Source organism: Leucopleurus acutus, assembly GCF_964270905.1.
Source record: "Leucopleurus acutus genome assembly, chromosome: 4".
In the NCBI taxonomy this organism is placed as follows: Eukaryota; Metazoa; Chordata; class Mammalia; order Artiodactyla; family Delphinidae; genus Leucopleurus; species Leucopleurus acutus.
The window spans coordinates 145,086,425-145,101,393 of record NC_139146.1 but is presented as its reverse complement, the minus strand read 5'-3'; the positions used below and the strand labels follow the sequence as shown (position 1 = coordinate 145,101,393).

At 36.3% G+C, this 14,969-nt stretch overlaps 1 protein-coding gene across 3 annotated transcripts in view; it reads left to right on the top strand.

Annotated features, from left to right (window-relative positions):
• Nucleotides 1-14,969, top strand: part of GRID2 (glutamate ionotropic receptor delta type subunit 2) — a gene marked incomplete at both ends in the record, with an annotated part of 1,370,777 nt that overhangs the window by 1,188,805 nt on the left and 167,003 nt on the right. The window lies entirely within an intron of this gene.

The following is a 14,969-nucleotide window of genomic DNA, read 5'->3' as shown; positions in this document are numbered from 1 at the left end:
CATTTTTGCTGCTTCTACAAAAGTGCCTTCTCCTTGAAGGCAAGGTAATATTATGGACTTTTAGATGCAACCTAAGTCAATCTTATGCTTTGTTCTTTATCTTATTTCTGTGTCTTATTCAGACAGAATAATGCAGATTTGTGTGTGCATGTGTCTGTTTAGAGAAGAGATGGAGCAAAAACTGGATAAGATGTAGCTTCAGAATGAGTATATATTTTATTTGTTTTTTATTTATAATTCCTTCAAGGCATAGAACAAAACTCCCTCTAATCTATCACTAAATAACTCCAACCCTTTCTGATAATTTTCATTTTTCAGTGACTATGTATATAATCTTGACTATAAAAATAATATACTAGATTAAATATTGCTACAAAATTTTATTCCCAGTTCAGTTCCAGGATTTTCATGATGCTGTTTCCTTTCACTTCTGATCTAACAACATTTACATGCTGGTACACAGTCCGTACCCAACACACGTTATCGGAATCGTTGAATGTGAATCACCCGCAGCTCTCTGTTTATGGTTCAGCATCTATTCTGCAAGAGAACTCAACAGAAGCAGAAGCAGATCTGGAAAAGAGAAAAACTTAAAGCACTGTCATTAATGGGCACTTACGGGCATAAGGAGAGTTAAAAGTGTTTCACCTACAATGTAGAGTTAGGACTTCCCTGGTGGCGCAGTGGTTGAGAGTCCGCCTGCCGATGCAGGGGACGCAGGCTCGTGCCCCGGTCCGGGAAGATCCCACATGCCGCGGAGAGGCTGGGCCGGTGAGCCATGGCCGCGGAGCCTGTGCTCCGCAACGGGAGAGGCCACAACAGTAAGAGGCCCGCGTACTGCAAAAAAATAAAAGATAAAAAAATAAAATGTAGAGTTAGACCAGTCACTTCAGGTGCACTTCAGGGTAAATAGATTACAAGTAAATTGCAGGCATTTCTTTAAGTGAAAAAAAGCTTTTAGATGATTACGTAGGTCTCATGAAACTAATTTTATCATCATTGAAACTCCATGTAATTTTCTCTTAAGTAAATTTCACTTCCAAATGCATCACTTAAATTTGTGGTAAAATAATCCCCAAACTATGGCTTCCATTTGTTTCCATCGATCTACTAGAAAACAATGTGATTATATACATACAAAAATAAGTTATGTTCCAATTCCAGTACTGACTGAATATCTTGCATCAGACTAACCCTCTCAAAAGTAGGCAGAAACTGGAGGGGATATGATCCTTGAAAGAAGGAAACTGGACAAGAAGAGATTCACATGTATATGGCTTTCCCCCTGAGCACACTTCCAAGTTTATGCACAGTTCAAGACTGCTGGGACTCAAGAAAGTTGCAGTTTTATTGGCTTGCACTGTCACAGGATGAAGGTCAGGGCTGCCAAAACACCCGAAAGTTAAGAGGGAATCTCAGAAAGAAGAGTCACAGAAGAGAAAACCACAAAATCTGCATACAAATTGCCCTCAAATTCTTGGCTGACCCTGAACTGTGTATTGAGGGGGAAGACCCAAGAAAAACAATGGACAGTAACAGTGAGAAGACAATAAAATCTCAGCATAACTTAACTGCCATACATCACAGAGTAGACAAAGTTTGGAATTTGAGTCTTGCCAAATTAGAAGGTCTAAGAAAACACATCAGGTATTCCATCAAAATTCCAGAAAGACCTTGTAGAAGGACAAATGCAATTTCCTCAAACAAAGAACAAAATTGATTTGTTGGATTTAATCAAAATAAAAAGTATTTCTACTTGCCAAAGACACTATTAAGAAAATTTAAAAAGGCAAGCCACACAACTGGAGAAAATATTTGCTGTACATACATGTATCTGTCCTGGTATCTCAATACATGAAGAACTGCTAAAATCAATAATAAAAAAACAAATAACAATAAAAATTAGCAAAAGACTTGAATAGTCACTTCACAAAAGAAGATACACAGATTTCTAATAAACACATGAAAATATGCCAAATTAGCACCATTAGCTATCAAAAAATGCAAATGAAAAATAACAGTTTACATTTCCTATCCACCAGAATAGCTACAATTTTTAAAACTAACAATAGTAAATACTGGCAAGAATGCAGAGCAACTAGAACTTGCAGATGTTGATGGTGTAAAACATGTAGAAACCACTTTGGGAATCTGTTTATCAGTTTCTTACTAAATTAAACATACCTAGTCCATGACTGAGCAGTTCCAATCCTAGGTATTTGCTAGGAGAGATGAAAACATTTCATCCATAATAGACATGCAATCATGTTTATAGCAGCTTTATTTGTAATAGCTCCAAACTGAAAGCAACCCAAATGTCCAACAACAGAGAAATAGAAAAACAAATTATGGTCTATTCAGACCACAGTATTGCAAGAAATAATAAAGAAAAAACTTCTGACACTCAAACCAACGCGGATATATTTCCAAAGCATTGTGTCGTTCAAAAGAAGCCAGAGACAGAAGAGTGCAAATATTTGGTTTCATTTATATGAAGCTCAAGAATTGGCACAATTATTCTATCATGATGATAGAAATCAGAATGTCCAGGGGCTGAAGCTGACTGGAAGAAGGCAAGAAAAATTTCTAGGGTGATGGAAATCTTCTGTATCTTAATTGAGGTGGTGGATTCACAAGTACATTTTTTAATCAGAACTCATTGAATTAGTCATTTAAGATTTGTGCTCTTCATAGTACAAGTGGTTGTACTGTGATATTTGGATTGAATTTGGATTAAACATAGCATGATTATGGTTTGGATTGGATTAAATTATTTGAATCAAATATAGCATAGCCAGATGATAAGATTTAAAGAGAGTATATACCTATTCTAGGAAGTTCCTGACTCAGCCCTCCATATACCTCATACTTTATTGTACCATAAGTACGTGGGTATCCTGGAACCATTTTCATGCCTTATTCCTCATTCCGATTCCCTAGACTTATTTCCTTTACTCTTTCATTACTCTTTTCATATACTGGGAACTACTCCGATCACTGAGGGCCATTTTCAGCTAAGGCATCCCTGTAACACCAATCCCAAGTGCTGAGGTATTTTTACATGCTGGTAGTTTTCAAAAGTTCATCTATAAGAAAAACCTATAAGTAACTGAATCTATACAAAATTAAAGCAACCAAGTTATGAGTTTTTGCTGTATTTTTTTAACCTTCAATGAAACTTCAAAAGCATTCCTTGTAAACGGCTTACTGGGATTTGTTCTGTTTTATTTCTGACCAAAATTTGAACTCTTCCTTTGTTCACCTGTCCTTAAACCTTGACGATGATAGAATTTTTTTTTTTTTTTATCAAGCCACTTTATAGAATTTTATCCAAATGAGGCAAAAGCTGATCCTCCAGCTTCTTTCAGAAAACTTCTTTTCTGGGTAACCATATCATTATGAATGGGCCTATGATATTACATCCTTATTGTCTTACTGCTGGGCCAAGAAGTTGGTGTGATAGTGAATTGTGACAACTGATCACCATATAAATTCCTTTTTAATGCTCTTCTGTAATGTGTAATGACTGTGAACTACCATCCTCCTGAAATGTCATCATGTTTCTGCAACATGACAAAGTAATAATGTGAAAATGCTGCATTTAGTAATTTAAAACCTGCCATGAGCAGTGAGTGATATCACCCACACCAAGTTCTAATGTAAAAGTTAGTTTACTCATGGGTTTCCCTGGTGGCGCAGTGGTTGAGAGTCTACCTGCTGATGCAGGGGACGTGGGTTCGTGCCCCGGTCCGGGAAGATCCCACATGCCGCAGAGCGGCTGGGCCCGTGAGCCATGGCCACTGAGCCTGCGCGTCCGGAGCCTGTACTCCGCAACAGGAGAGGCCACAACAGTGAGAGGGCTGCGTAAAACAGTTAGTTTACTCATTTTCCATTTCATTTTATAAGAAAATCTTCCCATTTCGTTTTTTAAGGAGGATTACGGCATTACACGGGCACTTCTTTTTAGTATTAAGAAATAGTCAAATGCTGAATTTTCCCCTTAAGTCTGATATAAGTGTTCCTTCGTAAAGCAATTAATTCAGCTAAGTATTGTCTATACAGTGAGTCTGCCCTCAAGGTGCTTTTGATATAATTGGGAATCATAATGCATACATATGAAAGAGCTAATTAGAAACCCAAGGCCATCTATTGTTACATGCCAAAAATGGTTGTTCTCCAGTAATTCTCGGAGGGCTAAAAGTCGTACTCTTCCATAGAAGTAAATATCTTCTAATTTGTGATGTCCAGTACTGTAGCCTCTAGCCCCATGTGACTATTTAAATTTCAGAGGATTAAAATTAAATGAAATTTAAAATTCAGTTTCTCAGTCACATTAGCCATATTACAAGTGCTCAGTAGCCATATGTGGTTAGTTGCTACCATATTGGACGGTACAGATGTAGAACATTGCCAACATTTCAAAGCATTCTATTGAATAGTGCTGTCTGGATCATAATTACACTGGCTGACTCTGGAGCTATGCTGCTTCACAAAAGATGGTTTAACTTAATAAACCTTACCTTATACACCTTTATCTTGACAGAACACTGTCTGTAGATGGAAGAAATTTTGAGCTGTCACAACTTTCTGTTATTACTTGATCCTTCCTATCAATGTTGGAGAATTGGAGTATAGTGATTGTTGAATGAATAGGGAGTTCAAAGTATGGTGGTCTTAGTGACCAAAGGAAAGGAAATGAAACATTACCCCATAAATGAGAAGCATGTATTAGGCGCCTGCTCTTGATAATACTAGACCCTGTGCTAGGCATCGGGGAGGCAATGATACTAGGACAAAAAGGATGTAGACTTAGCCTACCAGGAGTTTACAGTTACTTGGGGTTGAGCAACATGAAAAGACGCAAGTATGGTAGAGTGTACTAAAGGGCTTTTATACAAGTTCGTACAAGGTGCAAGGGAATCATAGAAGAGAGACAGTAACCCAAGCCTGGAGGTCAAGGAGAACTTCCATGAATAAGTGACAGCTAAACTGATCTCAGTTCTGAAAGGAAGGATTAGTAGATGTTAAAGAGGATGGAAGAGAGTAAGATGGAGAAGGGTGGACAGGAAAACATTCCTTGCCCCAAAAAAGAGTATCTAAGAACTAAGGTCAAGAAAGAATATAAACCATTTAAGGAATTCTAAGTATGAAAACTAAGAGCAAATTCTGTTAACATAAAAAGTGAACCCAACTGAAGATAAAATCAGCTTCTCCAGATAAAGTTGAGATGTCAAACTTATTTTAGGATTTAGTTTATTTTACAATATCATTTCAAAAGTAAACTTTCTACTTAACATCTTGTCAGAATATGTACACACATAACAGCAGAAAGAATGGTTGGGGAAGGAAGTGTAGATGGGTAGATGGCAAGACTTAAGCAATTTTGGCATAAATTTTATGTGTGAGGGGTTTAAGTGTATGTCAATGGCTCTTGCAGCCTGAGTAGAAAGAAAGAAATTGGTTATTAGAGCAAAGCAACTATGAGTATGTAATTATGAATACCCTGGTACTCATAAATTTATAAATCAACATAGTACTCAAAAACTATTATTTTACTATATATATTAATGATGCCATTTAAAAATTCTAAGCATAAAAGAAAAATATTCAGGTTTTTTATTTAGTATTTTTTTACTGTACACCTAAAAATGGTGAATTTGACTTCACATAAATTAGATCTCAATAAATCTGACCTTTTAAAAATTCTTATTTAATTACAAATTTACACATGTATGTAATTTTTATAAAGGAATAAAGATAACTAAGCATGCCATTTTTAGAGCATTAGTTTTACTTTTCAATTTGGCTTTCCCCCATTCTTCTTTCCTCCTTTACCTCCTCTTATATTTTTCTATCCTCAAAAGGTAACCAGTGGCATACACTATGTTCTTCCATATTTTTCCCTAAGCATTTCCAATAAAATAATAACATATATATATTCCCACATATTTATGTAATTTTTGGTCATTATTGGTTTTTAAAATAGGATTACATTAAAAATAATGTCTGCACCTTGCTTTTTCTCATTCTGCAAATTCATCATAAAAATTCCAACATGGCAGGGCCTCCCTGGTGGCTCAGTGATTAAGAATCTGCCTGCCAAGGCAGGGGACATGGGTTTGAGCCCTAGTCCAGGAAGATCCCACATTCCGCGGAGCAACTAAGCCCGTGTGCCACAACTACTGAGCCTGTGCTCTAGAGCCTGCGAGCCACAACTACTGAGCCCATGCACCTAGAGTCCGTGCTCCACAACAAAAGAAGCCACTGCAATGAGAAGCCCACACACTGCAATGAAGAGTAGACCTGCTCACCGCAACTAGAGAAAGCGGAGATAATTAAAAGTCTACAATCTATATTTTCCTTAATTTTGAATAGATGTTGCTTTTGACAAAGGCTATAACATTTTCCCATTTCCACTAGCAATGTGTGAGAATATACTTTTCAGTGTATCTCCACCAGCAATATATGTTAAATGTTGCCAGACCAACTGATATAAAGTACTAGTCTACTGTTATTTTATTTTTCACTTACCTATCCACTAACAGGTTTGGGCCTTTTTTATATGCTTGTTGGACATTTATATCTGTTCCAGTTTGAATTGCCTCTTCAGATGCTTTATCTATTTTTCTTTTCCCTATTCCTTGCTAGAATAAAGGATGCTTAGTTAGAGAAGCACCTGTATATTCATAAGCATTAACTTTGTTCCCTGTGTTCTCCCCTTTTTTTTTTGCAAATCTATTGGTCTTTTGTTCAGTCTGTGTGTATGTATCTTTTGCCAGACAAAGGTGTTTACAAAATGTTTTGTGGAAAATAAGTATGCTTTACTTGTATCTTTCCTGGATTTCATATCACATGGTTAAAAAGTCCTTCCTTTACGTATATTATGTATGCTCCTCTGGTTTTTCGTTATTTTATTTTGAACTATCTAGTACAAATGGAAAATACTTTTATTCAGAGTAAAAAAAAAGATTTGATATGATTTTCTTCCAAACAGATAGCTTATTATGCCAGCAACATTCATTAATATATTGACCAACATTTTAGAGAGACAACCCAGAACACAACTACACCAGACAAAAAAAAATAATAATATAATATGTAATAAATAATTATATATATGTTATTGCTTTAACATAAAACGTGAAAATAGGAATTATCAGTGTTGAATATATTTAAATTACATGTTAGCCTGTATTATTTATCTCTTATCACAAAATGCTATTATTTAAACAAAGCAGTAATAGGATTAGTGAACTGTTAGAGTAGTAACTGATAGTAGTATTAATTAAACAACTATGTGTGATAAAAGTATAGCAATATTTTAGAAAGGTATCTTTCTGTCCTCTGATAAAAGTTATTTTTACTCTTTTTAAACTCTGTATTAGATATTTAAATTTTGTAGGTTATATTTAAGACACATAAATATAAGACTTTTTAAAAGGGGAACAGAAATAAGACTAATTCAACAGATAGTAAGTACATTAAATAATAAATAACAATGACATGCTTCTTTCTGTCCCATAATACAGTAGGATTATTTTATTCTCTCTTGTTTCCTTCTCCAATAATTCTTCTCTGAACTGCCTGCAACCTGTAGAACATCGTTCTTGCCTTTTATGTAGTGATAAAACTGAAAAGAGTCAAACATAAAATTCACTTTTGACTTGCAGCTCTGCTCTTATCAAGGCCACATAACACTGATTCTGGTATCATTCATGTGTGATAACACCAAGCTAAATATACTGATAAGAGAAGTGTTTGGGCATGAAATACTTAGGAGTTTACTTATTAGCAATAGCAAGTATTTCCACTTGTAGGAATTCGTTTCCTGCTCTCCAAAAAGATGCTCGTACACTTTGATTCTACAAGCTTGCTTTTAAAGATTTGCTTTTTTTCAATCATAGCTTCTTCATCTATAAATTCATCATATAGGCTAAAGATGTCCAAGATGTCCATCATTTTTAAACACTTTAAAGCACACTGAATGTCATCATAAGTTAAAGCTCTCTTTCTTAGGAAAATGGTTTTAAAGCACAGAGATAATTTGAATTGAGAAGTCAATGCTGGAGTCTAAAGAAGTTACAGTTTAGTAAAGAAATTAAGTCCTATCTAACTCAGCTGTCCTTTTCTGGTGACGTCTTTTTTTTGGGGGGGGTGGGGGGACAGGTTCTAGAGTAGTCTTATTTCCAAATGAAAAAGTATTATTTTTTTACTATGAGATTTTGTCATAATCTACACATAAAATCAAAAAACTCAGGTGCATTCTGTTCGTTTCTCAGGTACCCTATGGTTTCTTCAGAAATCATCAAACAAGTTTGGAAAATAGCATATAAAGTTCTGTTTACTATAATCCTTTTCTCCATTGTCATCCTCAATGTGTTTCCAAATTAAAGACATTCTTCTTGCCTCACACTTTGAAAATGTGATTTTAAGGCAATCCACCATTTTCACAATTACTGGTATCTTTTAGGCATATGTTTAAGGAGGCTATCTCCTTCTATTTCTATTAAACAAAAACTCTCATTTTTTCTGTACATTTTGAGGAAACAAAAACGACCAAAATTTTGTATTATGAAAGCTTCAATATCACAGGGAAGCAAATCATGCCCATTTTTTGCAGTGTTGCATACAAGGTATATAGAATACTTTGCAGATAAGATCTTTTCACTTTCTTTAATAAGAAGTTTATCCACTGAATGTAATTTGCCAAAATTTACTTTTGAAATATCTGCAGAATTTGCAGAAAGATGATTAAAGCGTCTGTATTTGGACAAGATAGCAGTAGATTTTAGTTTTATGCTTTCTGCAGCTTATTAAAATCTTTATAGAAAGCAAGAATATGATTTGACACTACCTTTTTAAAATTAAAGTGCCTAAGAACTGGAGGGATTATTTTTTGTTGCCATTATGTGACATATAACTCTACTGTAGAAAGCACTATCATTCAGGTAAAATCTGAAAGAATCAGCTCTATACTGTAAAGAACCAATTCATCTGCTATCAAAATCTCCTCCTTTTGTTTTCCCATAGTGTATTTTATTTGAAACCTCGGAATCGGGAAAAAATAGCTTTACTCAGTTTCATAGAGCTATCGGGAACAATACAATAAAGTATGTTTGTTCGTGTGGTATGCCCAAACTAATTCAGCAGCTGCTATTTTCAACTGGGCATTGGTGTCTTTTGGGAGACACAAAAACTTTTGATTGATTTAGAAGTATTGCCTGTCTCATCCCCAGTTTGTGAAATTCAGTCTCCCAGTTGTGTGCTTTCACATTTCCTTTTCCATCACACCTAATGCCAGATTCTTTTCTGCATATTATGTAGTATGCTGTTTTGGTTATTTACCTCCCTAATTCAATTATTTGTAGCCTGCTCTCTGTCATAAGACAACATAGTCATTTAGCCTTCTTTTTCATTGATGTCTGGGTCAGGTGGTGTTAGTATTATAATCATTCTCATTTTCTTCATCTGAACTCTTAAAAAAATGATCACAAGATTCACAATGTTTAAAATTAAATTAGCATCGTCTTTATAATACCAAGAATAACAGTCAATCCACAGGTGAAGGACTGTTAACGCTCATGATTACAATGCACTTAAATTGCACACTTAAGTCTTAGCACTCACAGTGATACAACGACAGATGATTCATTATTATGTACGGCAAGTTGAGAACGTCCACAGTCAGGGGAAAATAGTGACAGCCACTGCAGAAGGCAGATAATCCCTGTTATATTCAACTGCTACAAAAATAGTAGCTTTCAACCCCTATCTTTTAAGCTGCTGTATGAATTTTGTACTTTCCCCCCAACCTCTTGTACCCTACTACCAAAAACTGGACTTTTTGTCTCCCAGTATGGCTTCCCTTGACATAGACTTTTCATTACTACCACTGAGGCATCTCAGGTGACCTGGGACAGTTGTCACCCTAGTTAATCATTTGAGCTTACAGGACATTTGTGAGCATTTTCTCTTTTAATTCATCTGTTCAGTTTTTTTGGGTGAGAAATAGATCTTTTTAGACTCACAGTAGAATCTGGTCAAGTGTTCTTTTTATTTTTCTTTTAAAATTGGAAACTACACTACACTACAGGGTTATTACCCCCAGGTGTGTTCTACTTGTTCTGATTCATCTTTCCCTAACTGTGGTATTCACTATACAGGGAGTTATTTTTCTTTGTCAGCTCAAGGGGACTCAGATAGGATTGTTGGATTATCCTAGGTATTGGTAGTTTTGCTGACTGCAGAAGGTGAAATGTCCTCTGTCCTCATAGGCCAGCAGTATAGAGAGACTGATTCACGAATCCTTCTTCTCAGGGTTCACTGGGCTTCTATTCTGTCCCAAGCTCCAGAACTGGGAGGTCACTGCCCACCCACTCAACTCTTTCCTGACCAATATAAAGGCAACAGAACAGATATATTCATGGGGACAAATATTTAAGGAAGGAGGGCAGGAGGATGTAAGGTCCACAGATCTCTGTGAACCAGGCACTTCCCCAAACTTAGTTGCTTCACTGCCTTCCCTGGAGGTTGCACTGGTTTTCTCAGACACTCACCCAGCCAGAAGGAGAGAATTACCACACACAATTATCCAGAACTCCAAGCCTTACTAGCCTTTAGTCTTCTGGACTCTAGCAGCCATTTGTTTCCAGAGTAAGTTGTCAGCGAGGGGAAGGAAGCTGTGTTTAGTTTTCACATTCCCAGAATGCTTTAAAACACTTAAAAATATATTTTTTATTCTAGTAACCTCAAAAAAGAAAAGCAAGAGTTAGAGGTAGACATACTGCTTCTTTTCCAGGTTAAAAAATATTTTATAAATAAGCCGATACTTGAACATTGATATCTTTCTTGTGAACATTTGTGCCACATGGTGACTATTTTGGTGCACAAATTCAAATTTCAAAATAATAACATATAAAATAGAGCAGAACAACAATTAAGGCAGTAAACAACCATATATACTTTAAAAGTCAGTGTGAAGTGCTAAAATATGGACTTGAGCATGATTTATTGTGCTGGATAAATTCAGAAGAATTGATGAATGCTGTTAAATCATTAATTTGCCCAAAATGGGAGAGGCCACCACCTAGAACCATTTGTCATAAATATTAAAGCTATCCCATCTAAAGTACTTATGTGGGCAATAAATTATAAGGATCGCTATAGATCGATTCTGGGTTAATCATAACTCTTTGCGCCTGTAATTCACCATCACTTTATCCCCCGCTGACCATTAGTTTAATTTGTAAAGAAGTTAACAACTTAGAGTGCAAAGATAAAATTTAGTTCTCCTACATTGTTCTCAAGTCTTTTACTTTTTATTTAGTGAGCAAAAATAATAAATTTCCATCCTGCAACCTTTATTTTAATTATAAAAAGCTCTGCTTTTGTTTCAATCCTGAAAATCAGAAATGCTTAGATAGTAATCGTCACAAAATCAACAGGCCTCAGGGGTATGGAATCATAGAAACCAGATTTTCATCCATTCCAGTGGTTTTGAAAAATAAGCAACTTGTTTTTTAAAAGCTCGACTCTTATTTATCTTAATAGTGCAATCACATAGCATTAAAGAAGTTGCCTTTTTTTTTCATGGCTCTTGCTACATACTGTGTTGCATTTGTCTTTATTTACATAAATATTATTTCTCAAACTAAATAAGCTGTGCCTTGAAGACAAAAGCTACTATCTCTCACATGTTTCTGATATTCTGCAAATATCTCCCAGGAATTTATCTTTAATGTAGTGAAAAACGCACAGGAGGTGGCCTTGAGCTCAAGTTCCAAATCTACCACAAGTAATTGCTACGACTTAGAGCAACTTCCATTACCACATCTGTGAATTAGGTGTCATAATATCAGCTGCCTCACAGTGTTGTAAAGAACAAATAAATTTATGTGTAAAGGCATTTTCAAGAGTGAAAAATGCTTTCTAAATGGAGGACAGATATTCCTTCTTCAGTAAGGGGAATTCTTATGCTTTGGTTTAAATATCACCTTTCCATAATTATTCCCACTGAATTTCTTTTTAATAAAAAGGGATCATCATCACTGTCTCCCTGAAGTTATAGATTTTGAAGTGAACTTTGAAGGAATTTGATAAATTAAAGATTTGTGTGAGAAAGAATATGGTCTCCCACTTAAAACCAAAGTCGGGACTTCCCTGATGGTCCAACAGTTAAGTCTCTGTGCTCCCTGTGCACGGGGCCTGGGTTCAATCCCTGGTCAGGAAACTAGATCCCACATGCCACAACTAAGAGTCCACATGCTGCAACTAAATATACCACATGCTGCAACGAAGACCCCATGTGCCGCAACTAAGACCCAGCACAACCAAATAAATGAATATTAAAAACAAAACAAAACCAAAGACATTGCGATAACAGGTAGTGATAAGTCTATTTGCTTGCAGTGTGAACTTTTGCAATTATTACAGGAGACTGCTGCCTAATAAACTGAAAAGTGTTTGCAGCATTAGGTTGTGATGGAGATGTTGGAACAGGGGCATCCAGGACAAGGGCATTCTACAGAGGAAGACAAATATGCCATAATCCATAGCACAGTGAGGAGTACAGGTATAGGTTTTACAAATAACTTTCCCATTCTTCACTTTACTTGGCAAGAAATGCAAATATTTGAGAAAATAACATTGAATGTTTACAGTTCTTCACCTGACAAATGGAAAACTGCAGAAAACTAGAAGGTTAAAAGATTGTGCCTGAGAGGGAGGAACACTCCCAAACTCATTCTACGAGGCCACCATCACCCTGATACCAAGGCAAAGATACTACAAAAAAAGAAAATTACAGGCCAATATCACTGATGAACATAGATGCAGAAATCCTCAACAAAATACTAGCAGACAGAATCCAGCAGCACATTAAAAGGATCATACACCATGATCAAGTGGGGTTTGTCCCAGGAATTCAAGGATTCTTCAATATACGCAAATCAATCAGTGTGATACACCATATTAACAAGTTGAAGGAGAAAATCCATATGATCATCTCAATAGATGCAGAAAAAGCTATTGACAAAATTCAACATCGATTTACGATAAAAACATTCCAGAAAGTCGGCATAGAGGGAACTGACCTCAGCATAATAAAGGCCATATATTACAAACCCACAGCCAACATCATTCTCAATGGTGAAAACTTGAAACCACTTCCCCTAAGATCAGGAACAAGACAGGTTGGCCACTCTCACTACTGTTATTCAATACAGTTTTGGAAGTTTTAACCACAGCAATCAGAGAAGAAAAGGAAATAAAAGGAATCCAAATCGGAAAAGAAGTAAAACTGTCACTGTTTGCAGATGACATGGTACTATACATAGAGAATCTTAAAGATGCTACCAGAAAGCTACTAGAGCTAATCAATGAATTTGGTAAAGTAGTAGGATACAAAATTAATGCACAGAAATCTCTTGCATTCCTATACACTAATGATGAAAAATCTGAAGGAGAAATTAAGGAAACATTTACCATTGCAACAAAAAGAATAAAATACCTAGGAATAGGGCTTCCTGGTGGCACAGTGGTTGAGAGTCTGCCTGCTGATGCAGGGGACATGGGTTCGTGCCCCGGTCCGGGAAAATCCTACATGCCGCGGAGCAGGTGGGTCCGTGAGCCATGGCCACTGAGCCTGCGCATCCGGAGCCTGTGCTCTGCAACAGGACAGGCCACAACAGCGAGAGGCCCGCGTAACACAAAAAGAAAAAAAAAACCTAGGAATAAACCTACCTAAGGAGGTAAAAGACCTGTACTCAGAAAACTATAAGACACTGATGAACGAACACAGAGATGACACAAACAGATAGAGAGATATACCATGTTCTTGGATTGGAAGAATCAACATTGTGAAAATGGCTATACTAGCCAAAGCAATCTACAGATACAATGCAATCTCTATCAAATTACCAGTGGCATTTTCCACAGAACTAGAACAAAAAATTTCACAATTTGAATGGAACCACAAAAGACCCTGAATAGCCAAAGCAATCTTGAGAAAGAAAAACAGAGCTGGAGGAATCAGGCTGCCTGACTTCGGACTATACTACAAAGCTATACTAATCAACTCAGTATGGTACTGGCACAAAAACAGAAATATGGAACGGGATAGAAAGCCCAGAGATAAACCCATGCACATATGGTCACCTTATCTTTGATAAAGGAGGCAAGAATATACAATGGAGAAAAGACAGCCTCTTCAATAAGTGGTGCTGGGAAAACTGGACAGCTACATGTAAAAGAATGAAATTAGAACACTCCCTAACACCATACACAAAAATAAACTCAAAATGGATTAAAGACCCATGTGTAAGGCCAGACACTATGAAACTTTGAGAGGAAAACATAGGCAGAACACTCTGTAACATAAATCACAGCAAGATCCTTTTTGACCCACCTCCTAGAGAAGATAAAATAAAACCAAAAATAAACAAATGGGACCTAATGAAACTTAAAAGCTTTTGCACAACAAAGGAAACCATAAACAAGATGAAAACACAACCATCAGAATGGGAAAAAATATTTGCAAACGAAGCAACTGACAAAGGATTAGTCTCCAAAATATACAAGCAACTGATGCAGCTCAATATCAAAAAAACCCCACCCAATCCAAAAATGGGCAGAAGACCTAAATAGACATTTCTCCAAAGAAGATATACAGATTGCCAACAAACACATGAAAGAATGCTCAACATCATTAATCATTAGAGAAATGCAAATCAAAGCTACAGTGAGGTATCACCTCACACCAGTCAGAATGGCCATCATCAAAAAGTCTACAAACAATAAATGCTGGAGAGGGTGTGGTGAAAAGGGAACCCTCTTGCACTGTTGGTGGGAATGTAAATTGATACAGCCACTACGGAGAACAGTATGGAGGTTCCTTAAAAAACTAAAAATACAACTACCATACGACCCAACAATCCCACTACTGGACATATACCCTGAGAAAACCATAATTC